This window comes from Manis pentadactyla, chromosome 17 (assembly GCF_030020395.1).
Source record: "Manis pentadactyla isolate mManPen7 chromosome 17, mManPen7.hap1, whole genome shotgun sequence".
In the NCBI taxonomy this organism is placed as follows: domain Eukaryota; kingdom Metazoa; phylum Chordata; class Mammalia; order Pholidota; family Manidae; genus Manis; species Manis pentadactyla.
In genome coordinates this window covers 45,353,373-45,366,175 of record NC_080035.1, presented here as the reverse complement: position 1 = coordinate 45,366,175, position 12,803 = coordinate 45,353,373, and positions in this window count along the sequence as shown.

Genomic DNA, 12,803 nt, shown 5'->3' with positions numbered 1-12,803 from the left:
ATATGTGTGTGTGTTTGTGTTTATATGAGCTAAACTAATTTCAGATTTTTTTGTTGTAAACTTTAAATGCTAAATAAAAGAATGTGCTTATACACCCATGATTTGGATCTGAAAATATAATATATGGTATATATTAGCCATTATCTATTTAAATAAATATTTTAATATGAGAGAAAATGGTGGCATACACTAGCTGCATCTAAGATTATCTGAATATTTAGGCCTATAAACAACTACTTAGGCTTGTTTAACAATTGCAGCATTAAATAACTAAAAACAATTTCCTGGCATTTTCTCTTGTTCTAGTACTTTACTTGTAGAAACCCTTTTTCATCAGCTATTTTGATTGAGGAGCCAGTAGTACTTCAGAGTCTCTGGCAGACATTGCTGTTTCTCCCAGAATCTAGAATACTCTTCCTCCCCTGTAATGTAATGACCAGCATTTAGCTGAATGCAGCCCAACCTAGAATTAGGACAACATTTTGCAGTCTCTTACTCCAAGTCATTGTTACATAAATAAATGATGTTAGCTGTGATGTAGTTCAAATTTCAGGATGTGTATTTAAGAAAAGTAACACTTTCTTCTAGAAGCATGGAAGGCTTTTGTGGCTAAGTGAATTTGGTTCATGCGATGAGCTTCTCAGTCTCCTGTTGATGGAGCATAAAGTTAGATCCAGGGTTTCTGGATTCCTGCGATGTGGTGTACCATAAGTGTACAGATCTGTCTCGACCTACAATGGCCTTACATCCTGATAAACTCATTGTAAGTTGAAAACAACCTAATCCAAAAATGCATTTAGTACACCTAACCTATCAAACATCATAGCTTAGCCAAACCTACCTTAAACATTCTCAGAACACTTAAGGTAGCCTAAAGTTGGGCAAACTCACTTAATATAAAGCCTATTTTATAATAAAGAGCTGACTATCTCATGTAGTTTATTGAATACTGTACTGAAAGTAAAAAGCAGAGTGGTTCTATGGGTACAGAATGGTTTTAAGTGTATCGGTTTTAACCCTTGAGACCATGTGGCTGACTAGGAGCTGTGGCTCCAAACTCAAAACCTCAGTAAGGTGCGCCCCCGCCTGGCTTTGGTACCTAAGGAGCTCCGTGGGCAACTCCAGTGCTGAGGACAATCCCATCTCTTGAGAAAGGGGCACTGCTCCAGAGGTGTTGGTGTGCACGAGCACGGCACCATGAGACTGGTTCTGTGAGTGCCGGAAGGTTCTGTAGGATGGGAAGAGTTGCTGCTGCCAGTTTGAGGGACATTGCAGAGGCAAAACTTTCAGAGAAAGAAATAAACCATGAAAAAATGGTTTATTATGCTCACAATTTCATTTTGATTGTGACAAAAATGTTGTCCTCTCTCCCAGGCCTTTAGTGCCCCCAACTGGTAACATAATATGTCAGAGAAGGCCACCTCACAAAGTCAACTAGTTTGTCACCTCATTATCAAAAAAACCCATTAAAGGAGAATTTGTTTCTGAACTTAATAAACATCAAAAAGCCATGTTGTGATGATGGTGATGTAACCTGGCTGTACAAATCCAAAGTTTCAAACATTTCTTATAAATTAGCTATATTTTCTATATTTTAAATGTTTCCTATAAATTAGCTATATTCTTGGCAAATTTAGAGGAAAAGTTGCAACATCATCATATTACAATATATGATTTATATGTTTTTGACCCAGAGTTACTAGGTCTCAAATCTGTCCTTTAAAAAAACCAAGCCTTTGCCAGATTACAAGGCTTTAAATCAATTGGGTTTGTGCTTGGTAAGTATAAACTAAGATTTGCTGTTATTTTAAAGTTGTAATAAATTATTTTTACTAGAAAGCAAAAAAATTATATAGATAAAAATGACACATGAACACCATATACTTTTCTTATTTACTTACTATTATGTATATCCATTGTATTCTATTACAATAAGCAGATTTTTTTACAGATAAGATTTTAGATATTTTACTTTTTGAACTATTAAAAACCTCTATTTTTATCTAATTTCATTTTATTGATTTTTAATTTTTTTCTCTAATTTACTTCTATACCAGCTACATTATTCATTGGATAATCATCCCTCCCTACTTTGTGAAAGCATATTTCCTCAAAGTATCTTTCTCTCCCTCTCTCTAATTCTTTCTCCAAATATATACATAATATATACATATATATATGATCTATATGTTTTTTATGTATATACACACACACATATATATGATATGTATTATATGTAGATGATATATGTAAATATATGATAAATGATTATTATGTATGATTTAAATATGTATACATCTAGGTATATCTATGATCTGATATCTTTTGTGTCCCCCAAAAGTCATATATTGAAAAACTAATTATCAAGATGATATTAGTGGGTGGGGCCTCCAGGAGGCAATTAGACTATGAGGGGAGAGCCCTAATGACTGGAAGTAATGTCCTTATAGAAGAGGCCCCAGAGAGCTCCATGCCCCCTTCCACCATGTGAGCACATAGCAAGAAGTTGTCCACCTACAAGCCAGGAAAAGAGCCCTCACCACACTGGAGATGCTGGCACCCTTATCTTGGAATTCCAGCCTCTAGGCTGTGAAAAAAGTTCCTCCTGTTTTTGTCACCCAGTTCGTGTTATTTTGTTACAGTAGCCTGAACTAACTAATGTGTATATGCAGATGAGATGTGATATGAGTTATATCCTCTTTCTCCTTCAAAATTAATTTTTAAATTCAATATAAACTTTATTCCACTTATAAGTTATAGTGGCCATACATCTCAGATTTCCAAGTACAATCCTGCTTTATTCTCATTGGTACAGAATAATTCTTAAAGGCATACACATCTACTTCAAAAAGAGGGAAAGCTTTTAGGAGCTGTGATGGAGGCACCGAAGTCTATATGTGTTTGCTAATTGGTGCTACCCAAAGAAAAATTAAACTGTCTCATATCTTCATGGCAGGAAGTAATTTCAAAACTTGGAGCAAGCCACTCCTTGAAGTTATGCTCCTCCTGTCTCATAGAGATGAGGTTGGAAGTGGGGGGCATAGAGGAATCTTCCTTGTTAATTACACTTCAGGGGGATAGCTCCCAGTTCCTTGAGAAAGATAGTCCTGGATATATAAAATATATATTGGTATATTATTTAGCCTTAGGTAAAGAAGGAGACCTGCCTCTTCTGCAACGGATGAACCTGTAAGGCATGATGCTAAGCGAAACAAACCAGACAGAGAAAAACAAAGAATTGCATGAGCTCACTTATATATGGAATCTAAAAATGTTGCCTACACAGAAGCAGAGAGTTGAGTATTGGCTACTAAGGGCAAGAAGTGGGGGAAATGGGAAGATGTTCGGCAAAGGGTACAATGTTGCAGTTATGCAGATAAATAAGTCTAGAGATCTAATATATAACACCTTGCATATGGTTAATAACATCACACTGAATACTGGATGTCTGCTAAGAGCATGGATTCAGGTTCTCTCATTTCACCCACACACCCACACACACACACACACAAACAAGTTAAGGAGATGACATGTTAATTAGCTTGACTGTGTGACTGCAATAATCATTTCACTATGTGCCTTCACATCATATTACCATGTTTTAAATTTTAAACATATATATATATATATTTTAAAAAGAAACAGGCAGGGCAAAAAGGACTCATGAGACATGATCCTTGCCCTTAAGTTTACTGTCTATTTAGAATGAAAGGAAGCGCCCACACTCAGTGATCGTCAAAGGACACACGGACCATAGAATTAAGTGACAATTATGAAGTAGAAAATTAGGGTAATTCCTTTTTCTTTTTCTTTTCAAAAGTAGAATGAATATCAAAAAAAATTAATGAACAAATTTACATCTGTTTCTCTGTTAAATATGCACAGAGAAAATGTGCATATTTAGCTTTTCTATAATAAATGCTCTAAGAAAAGGGCGGGGAAGAACCTCTGTGCTCAGACCATCTGGGTTTTGTAAAGGCAGAGAGGAGAGGGAAGTCAAGAGGACAGAAAGGTAAGTCTGTCTGAAATTTAGTTAACGATGAGAGAAACATTAAGGCAATCTTAGTGTATATATGTTCTGTCTCAGTAAACGTTTTACAGAGTAAGAATGTAATAATAACACACAAAGGCTAGTATGTTTTGGACATCATGATTAATTGCCTTGCAGTGGTCTTTGGTTCCATGAATAAAATCCCCATCATGTTCTTCCTCATCCCTCCCTCCCTCCCTCCCTCCCTTCCTCCCTTCCTTCCCTTTTTATAGTCAACTATCACAAATACTAACTAAATTAAATACATTATAGTGAGTGTGTTTGGGCCTGTAAAGTAGTAGAAATTATATGTCATTTATTTAGAACAGCTTTCAAGGGAAGGTAATATGGATAATTATTACCAATAACATAAATTTGAATAAAAATTTAGATGTTTTAGACACTTTAAAAACTACTATAAGGGGCAATTAACTAGTTGGATAAAATGATAAAAACTCCTTGAAATCAAATACACTCTTTAGAAATGATTATTTCAGTGATTTGAAACCTCATTGGATTTCAAGAATGATTAATTTTTCCAATACACACTACACTCAAGTCTTACAAACATACAGAAGACTTCCAAGTTACAAATACTTAAGCAGCTTTTGCTTCTCCCATGCCATTTTATAAGTGAAAAGTAAATTGTTAACATTTCAGTTTAATTCCCAGTACATACAAAATGCACTTTTATCATCGAATGAATGAATGGGCATAATAATATAGAAATACCAGGTCACAAGCACATCACACAAATGGTAGTACGTAATTATGTGCTTTCCTCAGACTAAAATATGAACATCTGCTCATGGCTGCTCCCAGCAGGGTTAAAATCTCTTCTTAGCCTTATCTCACCCCAGCTCCTTTTTACCTCAGGAGGGCAAACATACTTCCACAAAATGTCAGCTTTCAGAGCAGGCTAGGCTTTGAGGTTGCATTGCATGGGTCTCCTTTGTCAATTAATTGTAAGTTTGTCTGTAGAACTGTGTGGGTCCCCTGAAGTTCAGAAAGAAGGTGGTAAAGAAAAACTGTCCTTATGTCGGCATGGCCATGTGTATAGAAAACCCTTAAGGAGTGCACACAAAAAAACCTACAAAGTGAATCAATTAATTTATCATGATAGCAGGACATAATAAGGTCAATATAAATTCATCACTTGTACAAGTATATACCAGAAATGAATGGTTAGAAAATATTTTTGAAAATTCCATCCACTGTATCATTAAAAGAGAAACAAGAATAAATTTAAGGGAATATATGTAAACCCTATACAATGGAAACTATTACTTGCAGATCATATTTAAAGAAGTCCTAAATAAAATACAGAAATGCACTGTGACTATGGATTGGAGAACTAAATATTGCAGTCTTCTTAAAATTCTACTATAAATGTAATGCAATACCTAATCAATATCCTAATATACTTTTTTGAGTAAATTAAAAAGCTTCCTTTAAGATTTATGTGGAAAGGTAGATGATCTAAAAAAGCTAAAACAGTTTTGAAAATGAAGATCAAGTTTAAAAGATTTTGACATATTGATTTGAAGAATTATTATAAAGCTACAGTAATCAAGGCAGCGTGGTTTGCATACGGATAAACACACAGATCGATGGGAAGCACTACAGAATCCGAAAGGAGGACCTGACTTATAGGGTCTATTGATTTTCAAAAAAGTCTGAAGTAATTCCATGAAGCAAGAAGCACTGAAAATGCTTTGTATAAATATATTAACTCCTTCAGTCTAGCCCCCACAAAATTTTGGATAGGAAAGTCCAAGTTTTGGCCCCCAAATCTGGACTTTTTACTTCCCAGGAAATACTGATAAACAAACCATCTCTTGAGGAGCAAGAGGAGACAATAAATTGAGGATTAGTCAAAACAATGACCTTAGTGAATGACGCTAGGCGAGGAGAGCAGGAAGGTGGCCTATTTTAGAGAGAGGGCTCTCTTACCCAGTGTCCTGAGGGCAGTTGCTACTATCTTCTATCTCCCGTTCAAACCCCAAACACAACAAAAACCTCCACAATATATACTTTCCCTAGATATGTCCTGGGCAGGTCTAGAGTTATCCATAGCATGATGGCAGAAACTGAGCTTCACCTTGTTCCCTATTTCACATTCTTATTTTCCTACACAGCTGCAGTTGGTCTCCTATCTTCCTGTTTCCACATTTATCCCAAATGCAGTTCATTCTACATATCAACTCTCATCTAGACGAGTGAAACAGCATCTTTACACATCTAAACCAATCCTTCTCAAATGTCTTTCAGATCATGACACTCTTCTCAAAATCCTTCAAAGGCTTTTATTTCACTTCCCTAGAACACAAAATCCTCCTACTAAACCAGAAGGCCATGATGATCTGCTTCTAAGACTTTACCAGGTTGTTCTCTTTCCTTTGTCTGTACTAACTTTTCTGTAACTCTAAGGTTTATGGGATGTTTCATTTGTTTTTCTCTCTAGCATGTTCTTTCTGTTGGTATTGGAGAAGGTACTGCTGCATGAAATATTGAAATATTTCTTAAGTTTCTACTCAGTATGCTTTCCTTGGGTCACACTATCTAAAATTATCTCATTCAGCACTGGCTAAAAATTCATGGGGCCCCATGCAAAATGAAAATATGAGGCCCATTGTTCTGCTGGTGGGAAGGTAAATTAGTTCAACCATTGTGGAAAGCAGTATGGATTTTCCTCAAAAAGCTAAAAGTAGAAATACCATTTGACTCAGGAACTCCACTCCTAGGAATTTACCGTAAGAATGCAGGAGCCCAGTTTCAAAAAGACATATGCACCCCTATGTTTATCGCAGCACTATTTACAATGGCCAAGAAATGGAAGCAACCTAAGTGTCCATCAGTAGATGAATGGATAAAGAAGATGTGGTACATATACACAATGGAATATTATTCAGCCATAAGAAGAAAAAAAATCCTACCATTTGCAGCAACATGGATGGAGCTAGAGGGGATTATGCTCAGTGAAATAAGCCAGGCAGAGAAAGACAAGCACCAAATGATTTCACTCATCTGTGGAGTATAAGAACAAAGAAAAAACTGAAGGAACAAAACAGCAGCAGACTCACAGAACCCAAGAATGAACTAACAGTTACCAAAGGGAAAGGGACTGGGGAGGATGGGTGGGAAGGGAGAGATAAGGGGGAAAAGGGGTATTACATTTAGCACACATAACGTAGGAGGGTGGAGACATGGGGAATCCAGTATAACACAGAGAAGACAAGTAGTGATTCTATAGCATCTTACTACACTGATGGAAAGTGACTATAATGGGGTATGTGGTGGGGACTTGAAAATGCGGGGAGTCTAATAACCATAATGTTGCTCATGTAATTGTATATTAATGATACCAAAATTTAAAAAAAGAATTAAGAATTTCAAAATGGTGAAAGTGGAACATTAAGGCAAACACTGGGTCCTTCTGAATGTGGACTCTGTGTGACTGCACAGGTTAAAAGGCCATGAAATTGGCCCTGGTTTTATCCTCATCCCGTCCCTTTTATTTTCTAGCCTCTGAATTTGCCTTAGTCATATTCATATAACTAACTGGCACATTACATGCCATTTATATATTTATTATGAATTTCTCCCCAGTTGCTACCAACAGAATGTGATTTTTTTTTCACTGCTATATTCACAGCACTTCAAGTGCTGTCTCAAGTAGTGGACAAACAGAAAATACTTACAGACTGGACGATTGAGCAAACAGAAAACTTCTAACTTAGACATTTGCATTACTGTGGATCCTTATGTTATCTTATTGGGAAAATTCATGATGGAGAGATTTTTTTTTAAAGGTATAATGATAATTTAATGTAAAATATAGTAGCTTATCTTTCTTGACAACTCTGGTTAAAACAATATTTTAATGAATTAGCTGAAAATTATTTTATTGAAAAGCTTTGTTTCATTTCAGATAGAAATGGTAATAAAAGATTTTTAATGTCTTTACCGACATTCAAATGTAACGTTTTATTTTATTCTAAGTGTTGTTTTAACTTTAAAAATTCAATAAATGTGACTACTGCAATAGAGTGTAAAGTGGCATATTCAATTCCCATCAGACCCCAATCTTACAGATCATAGCTGCAGGGCATTTTTATTAACTTAGGCTTGAATAAATCTCTTCTGTTGGCTTTAGTCTTTGTGAAAGTTTCTAATTTCATAAGTAAGTAAACCTTTTAGTATTAAAGTGAATAGACTATATGATCTCTGTCAATCCCTTAGGTAGTACTTTTCTCAGGTTTCTGAATATTTTGACCTTGGAAACGATAAGAAAACTGACAGAATTTATGGGGACTTAAAGCCTTGAGAGTCTTATACCCTTGGTCTGGTTGGATGTCCCCATGGCAAATCTGCTTGCGGTGTGAATGAAGATTAGACACGTCCTACGTTAGGGAGTGATGTCTCTGCTATTCACATCCAGATAATAATGAATAATAGAATATGACCAATATATGTGTGACAATTTTATCATGTAAATATTAATATCACAAAACCATATTTAATATGAACATTGAGTTCATTAAATTTTACAAATCATAAATTATATGTATTAAATCAATCAGAATTTCTGTTGTATATATCCCAGTATCTGTAGCAAACATTTAAGGAGCAGACAAGTAGGAAAAGGATAAACTTAAATATACACACACATATTTATATATATGCGTATGTGTGTGTGTGTATATATATATATATATATAAGGTAAAATAAATTTGTTGTAAAATCTCAACTTTTTGAAGTATAAATATGATTTGGCTTTATTTTTCCAATGATACCTATCAACTACTGTCTATTGAACCTTTTTTTTCCTGATAAATAATAAGTCTCCTTTATTCATATCTCAGTTTGCTTTTGATAGAAAATTCACATAGTTTTGATTATAAGATTTTAGTTTATGGTAGTAAGACTTAGTGCCTTTTTAAAACATCTGCATGGCCTCTTAATCTCTCCCATTCTTCCCACAAAGGCTAGACGTACGGCCCCAGTAGCTCTGAGTGCGATAGACTTGCTGTATCACCACTTCTTGGTCATCTTGCTCTTCAGTTGTTCTGAAAGCAAAATGTGTTTGTTTACTGTGTGTTTGTTTTCCTAACACAGCTATCTTTAAGCATCTGTTTACTGTCTGCTTGTCTGCAGTATTGGTTGGGAATTTTTCTCTCTGTGACAGGCTTACAAATGACACTGCTGATCTGCAGCAAGCTAAAGGAGGTGCTCCATGCCCAGAACTCTTGTAGGAGATTTGCCTTGAGCTCAGCTACTTACCGATGTGCATGGCCACTTTCATTGCTCTTGGGATCCAGGCTCTCCTTCCCCGGACTGCAACCCTACAAGTGATGGGAGGCGTGATTATGGGAGCCTCAGGCAAGAGCCATTGAAAACCAAGAAACCTACGCTAGTATCCATATAACTTTCAGAAAAATGGTGTCTCTCTCATCCACCAAACATTTGCAGTGCAGGCAGCTCCCCTAGAATTCTCCCTTAGCTCAGTTCCTCTGTCCTTTTCATTTTCCCATAAGTCAGGATATTTTCAGACCAATGATCATTACCAGCACTTTGTTTCCTGTTAGGAGCTGTTTGATACATTTTGCTTTATGCAACTGAGAAAGAAAGAAACCAGACAATGAACCCCTTCTTAATAGAGAGGATAAAGATGAAGGATCATTTCTACTGAACAATTTCTACAAAATCCATATCACTCTAATAGAAGATTTCTTTCAGAATTGATCCTATATTTTTGGATATCCTACTAATAGTATTTCTTTAAATCTTGTCATGGAGAATTTAATCATTTGGTCTCAGTTCATCACTGTCACCACAACAATCCCTTTACTTTAAAAATACCTCAGGGAAATGATTTAAAATGCTAACTAAATCCTGTTTCACTAGTACAAGTAAAAATATCTGTCTGAAAAATAAATGAATATATCATGTATTTGTCAAGATTCTCCCAAAAGTAGAATGCTTTCACCAGCAGGTAAATCACTGGTGTCATTTAATTAGAAGCTAGAAGAGCCCTTTTACCATTTTGCGGTATTTTTGACACTAACTTAACATGCAAAATGAAGTGTTGTGATTACTGGCATAATTATCCACATTCTCAAGAGAATAAATAGGTGTTGCTATGTGAGCTGGACACTGAAGAGTAAGTCTAGAACTCACAGGTTATTTTAAAATACTTCCTCATATTAGAATATTCCACAGACAGAATTAGAAATAATTTGATGACCAACAGTGGCTGAGCTATCAAGGTTTCATGTCCTTTAGGAATAAAATTTTCTATTTTTTCTCCATGAAAGGAAAGAAAAAAGAAAGGTAGAAAGCCCCAAATGAGGCTTGGCACTGGGCCAGGGGGATATGCAATGGATAGCACAGTATTCTTGCCGAAAGGAATAATTATAGTCTCATGACTAGTTACAGAAGAATTTTAAAATTTTACCTTAATTCTTCTATATATTTAGTTAGTTTCATTACTCCTTTATTATAGCATGTTCTTGGTGGTTAATATTATAATTGAAGGTGAGATAATGTCATAATTCTATTTTGACCTCAAGAAAAAATGTATTACATCAAGCAGACATACATTTATGGACAGGCATGATCACTAAAGATATTTTGGATTTTCTCCTTCTGAGGATGAACTAAGAGTAGATTTGCTCCTGTGAAAAATTATCATCTGTATTTCAGGGAGTAGAATATTGCTGAGTCAGATGACTAGATTAAAACAAAACAAAACATGGTATATGTTGATGTAATCTGTGATGTGGGCCCAAGTGGAAATCTGTCACATATATGACTATCTGAAATAGATTGAGAAACATGGCTACCTTTGGGAAAATTTACACAAAATCTTAACCCAAAGATGAGACCTCAAAAATCTGGTCACTTCCAGTCTCAGTACAACTCCAAATTTTGATCTAAAAACTGAAATACTAACTGAAGACTCAGCCTGTAGGTGCCATTTCATTGCTTTGGGAGGTACTAGTTTTCAGTTGTTATAAAGGAATAGGAGCAGTTCCCAGTAGATGAAATATTAATATTCTGATGAGGAAATCACATGGATGTTGACAGTGGTTATTTCAAATCTCTGCATTTGACATTCCCAATACTGTAATTCTGTGAAACAGTAACAGGCTTAAATAAATGCCTTTAATTAAATCTGTAGTTTGTTTTAAGAACCCTCACAATTAATTATATTTTCATGTTTTTAAACTGATAATGAAAAATAATGCAGACAATTTATTCTACACACTCGTTATACTATCAACGGGTAGAAATGGGAGACCACCGCTCACTATTACCCCTAGTGAGACACTAGCAAAATGTTTGCTTCTTGTCATAATGACTGTAAGCTTTGCTGACCTAGAGGTCTCAGTGCCAAATGAAGGACTCTCCTCCAAGAGAGGCAACAATAACTTTACTGAACTGGAAATTAAGACTATCACTTGGCCACTTTGGCCTCCTCATGCTTCTGACTCAACAGGGGAAAAAAAGGAGTTATTGTAGTAGGTGAGAATGATTGATCTTAGCTACCAAGGAGAAACTGGCTATTCCAGATGGAGATGGAAATGAGTATGCCTAGAATACAGCAGATCTCTTAGAGTGTTCTTTAGTATTACCATGCTCTGTGATTAGAGTTGATGGAAAACTACAATAACTCAATTCAGGACTTGATGAAGGACCTACTAATGGCCCAGATCCTTTGAGATCTCCCTATTGTTTGTTTCTCTTTGGAGAACCCTAGGGTAAATGTTCATATTAATATTTACATTCTGTTTCTCCCCCTTTTACGGTTAAGAATCCATTGTAAACCCCTCAATTGATATTTTTGAATCATATCTTTATTTTTTTTCTTTATGTAACTACTAAAACTAGATGCATTTAATACAAGCTTTTCTTCTCAAAGCATCTGAAGTACAATGAAACATCAGTTAAGTCCAGGTTTATATATTTTCAGGAATTGATAGGGAGAAACATTTCTTGAACTGTCTATATTTGTAACTTACTAGACTTGATTAAAATTTTTTGCTATTTAACTTTTTTCTGTAGTAATTAACTGCTAACTACAGTTGATTAAGTAAAGAGGGCTGATGCATAATCCTCTCTCTGAAAATCAGCCAGCATAGGAATACTGTGTGCCTAACAAAAACTTAAATTTTATTGACTATATTTTCCTATTTATCTAAACTTTTTTTTATTATACTATTTCCTTGTGTATTTTGTTCCTGTTTTGATTTACTTTCTCAAGGAAGAAATTTGAAGATTCATTTTATTTAAAAATTATTTTTATCATTACATCTTAATTTTACTCTTCTTTTGTCTTAATACCATAGGAAAAAAAATACTATTTCCCTAAAAATCAAAACAAAACATAATTCTTTCATTTCTACAATGTACAATGTATGGCACTAGAACTTGTAGTGATTACCAAAATTTTATATTTGCAATTAATTCCATATTGTTTCCTTTTGGAACATAGAATAAATTACATGATTAGTTATATATGCATGCATGTGTATCTTTTATGGTTATATCAGAGAAATAGAAGTAGGAAATTATAATTGGAGAGACAATAGAAGTAAGAGATTATATATGGAGAGAGCAAGACAGAGATAAAGAGAGCAAGAGAGCTCGGAGAGAAAGAGATTTATTGCAAGAAATTGGCTTGTATGATTGTGACCGACTAGGCAATTCTGAATAGCATATGGTAGGTCACTAAGAAGGGCAGGCTGGAAACAGAAGCTGAAACTACAG